The sequence below is a fragment of the Gracilinanus agilis genome, chromosome 1, assembly GCF_016433145.1.
Source record: "Gracilinanus agilis isolate LMUSP501 chromosome 1, AgileGrace, whole genome shotgun sequence".
NCBI lineage: Eukaryota > Metazoa > Chordata > Mammalia > Didelphimorphia > Didelphidae > Gracilinanus > Gracilinanus agilis.
The window spans coordinates 224311552-224315397 of NC_058130.1; positions in this window are offsets into that span (position 1 = coordinate 224311552).

A 3846-nucleotide genomic window follows, 5' to 3' on the forward strand; every position below is an offset into this window, starting at 1 on the left:
CCAATCCTCCCCTTCGAAAATGATCTCAGACTCTAGTCCCTTCTTGTAGCAGTGGCTGGTGAAAAATTGATGCTCCATCCAAGTTAGATCACAGCGAAAGGCAATAACCACAGGAGGAAAAAAACAAAACCCAACAACAAAAAACAAACCTCAGCCTCAAGCAAACACACACACACACACACACACACACACACACACACACACACACACGCACACACACACTCCTGACCTAGGAGTCTAGTCTTACCTCCATGATCAACTAGGTGTGGGACCCTGGGCAAGTCACTTTCTTTCTATGGGTTTCAGTTCCTTACTTTGCAAAATGTGTAGGTTGGACCAGATAAGGTACCTTCCAGCTCTGAAATTTTCTGTTTTGCTCTTTCTTTGTTCATCAAAAACTTGCTTCAAATTTCTCTTCTCCCAAGCTATTGGTTGCTCCTGGTGGCAAATACTGACTGGAAAGCTAAGCCAAAGTTCAAGAGTGTGGAAGGAATTGGGAGAGGAGAACTTTAGCTAAAAACAACTCCATGTCTCCATCTGGAGTTTGTAAAGTTGAAAAGGGGGACTCATTAACCTTTTAGTCCAATTAAAGGAACAGCCCAAAAGGTTTAAGACTGACAGTCTGAAACACCTTCTTCTGGCAGAGAGAGGTGTCAGGTGGTAGTGATTTCTCAAGTGAACAAGGTTGTGTTTACTGCTCAAGTTTCAGTACTCTGAGACTTATTTGCATATGTGGTGGAGAGAACATAGCTTTGTTTCCCATGAGAATGAGAAAGCTAAATTGCAGAAGGTTGGAGAGAAAGTGTCTAATGTTAGGAAGAGGCTGGGAACATGAGGGAGAGATTCAAAAAAAGCTGAAAACAGAACCATACCACCGGGGTTGGAAAAGATTTTAAAGCTCATCCAGCCCAAACTTCTCATTTTACAGAGGAAGAAACCGAGGCAGGGAGCTACAAAGGAATGTTCCCAATGTGACATAGCAGCCCAATGCTTTTGACTTCTAGTTTAGTTTCATTCCTGAGGTACCCTTCATTTCTGAAGAAACAAACGCTGCCTGCAAATCACTTATGGTCCTGCTGGGTGGGTTTAGGAGTTTGCTTTTCAGTGTTCTGAGAAGTCAGATAAAATGCCTACACTTGCTTAAATGATCTCCCCATAAATAAAATGAACATGCACTCTCTTGGGTTCATGGGTCCATTTACTTTGTCCAGCAAGGCTCTATGTGATGTGATTCCCTGATGATTTTGTTGTCCTTCAACAAGATGGATCGACCCTGATGGAAATACTATTAGGTAATTTGGTGAGGGTTGTGGAGCACTGAAGGAAGGAGAAGAGGGAAGTATTAGCCAAAGTAGCTGCCACCTATGGTACTCTCTGAGATTACTGAGGTTGGGGGTCTAAATTTCTTTTGAAAATTGTTGCCAATTTCTCCTCTAGCATGAAACTGGAGTGTCCAAATCCCAGACCACATCCAAAGGCAACTGAAGTCACTGCTGCTTCTTTCTGCCACAAAACACTGTTATTAGTATTAATAATTATCTCTTCCATTTGTATAATACTTTTTAGCTTATCAAAGCTATTTCACATCCTTCCAACCTCTCCATTTCCCCCTTCTTCTTTCCCTCCCTTCCTTTTCCTCTTTCTCTCCTTCCCTTCTCCTTCTGCCTCTACCTCTTTCTCTCTGTTTCTTTCTCTCTTCCTCCTTCCCTCCTTCCCCTGCTCAGTCTGTTTCTGTCTATCTCTCTGTCTCCTCCTACTCCTCTGGCTTTCCCATGTTGCCTAAACTGGAAATTTAGTGGCTTCTCACGGGTCCAATCCTACTAGCTTGGAACTTCTGTTTTCAACGTGAGCCTATTCGCTCTCTCCTGATGGCTCCATGCTCTTCAGGGTTTACCACATTGATGGCAGACTTAGTTCAGAAACCTGATTATTTGCCCCACTACAGCTCAGAAACTTCAGAACTCAAGAAACCCACTAATGTGAATTCTAGAAGCGGGCATCCCAGCTGTGTGCCAGCAAGCTCTGCACATTTTTGTGCTTTAAGTTTCATAATTTTTTGTAAGATTGGGATAGACTGGGAAGGAATTCTCTTTTTATAGCTGAATGAACTGGAGCATCAAAAAGTTGTGACTTCACTAAAGCCACACAACAATTTAAAGTTACAACTGGGAAGGGGAAGAAGGGAAGGGATTAAGTATTTCTTTAAACACTTACTATGTGAGAAATAGAAGGGTGGATCAATGGAATAGATTATGGGTAAATGACTTCACCAATCTAGTGTTTGATAAACTCAAAGATCCCAGCTTTTGGGATAAGAACTTACTATTTGGCAAAAACTGCTGGGAAAATTGGGAAACCGTATGGCAAAAATTAGGAATAGACCAATATCTAAATCCTATACCAAAATAAGATCAAAATGGGTATATGATTTAGACATAAAGAGTGATATTATAAGTAAATTAGGGGAACATATAAAAGTTTACCTGTCAGATCTATGGAGAAGGGAAGAATTTATGACCAAACAAGAGATAGAGAACATTACAAGATGTAAAATGAATAATTTCATTATTCATTTATTATTCTGTATTTTATATAAACAAAACAATGTAACCAAGATTAGAAGGGAAACAACTGAGAAAAATGTATAATAAATTTCTCTGATAAAAGATCTCATTTCTCAAATACATAAAGAACTAAATCAAATTTATAGGAACACAAGTTATTCCCCCAATTGATGAATGGTCAAAGGATACAAATAAGCAGTTTTCAGATGAAGAAATCAAAGCTATCAATAGTTATATGAAAAAAATGTTCTAAATTCCTCTTGATTAAAGAAATACAAATTAAAACAACTGTGAGATACCACTTCATACCTATCAGATTGACCAATATGACAGTAAAGAAAAATGATAAATTTTGGAGGGGATATGACAAAATTGGGACACTAATGTCTAATTACTCAAATTTATAAGAAGATAAATCAATTGCACAAAAAAATCAAGCCATTCCCCAATTGATAAAAGGGCAAGGGACATGAATAGACAATTTTCAGATGAAGAAATCAAAACTATCAATAAACACATGAAAAAGTGTTCTAAATCTCTTATAATCAGAGAAATGCAAATCAAAACAACTCTGAGGTACCACCTCACACCTAGCAGATTGACTAATATGACAGCAAAGGAAAGTAATAAATGTTGATGGGGATGTGGCAAAATTAAGAAACTAATGCATTGCTGGTAGAGTTGTGAATTGATCCAACCATTCTGGAAAGCAATTGGGAACTATACCCAAAGGGTGTTAAAAGACTGCCTGCCTTTTGATTCAGTCATACCACTGCTGGGTTTATACCCCAAAAAGATAATAAGGAAAAAGACTTGTACAAAAATATTTATAGCTATGCTTTTTATGGTGGCAAAAAATTGGAAAATGAGGGGATGACTTTTGATTGGGAAATGGCTGAACAAATTGTGGTATCTCTTGGTGATAGAATACTATTGTGCTAAAAGGAATAATGAACTGGAGGAATTCCATGTGAACTGGAAAGACCTCCAAGAATTGATGCAGAGTGAAAGGAGCAGAACCAGGAGAACATTACTCTATTGCAAATATCAATAATATGGAAATAGGTCTTGATCAACGACACATGTAAAATCCAGTGGAATTGCTCATTGGCTACAGGAGGGGGGGGTGGGAGGAGGGGAAGGAAAGAACATGATTCATGTAACTATGGAAAAATATTCTAAATTAGGTCTTCCTGAGCATGATTATTGCTAATCTTGACTGATTTCCAGGCAATATAAAACTCTGTAGATAATTAATTCTCAAGTATGGTGAATAATAATA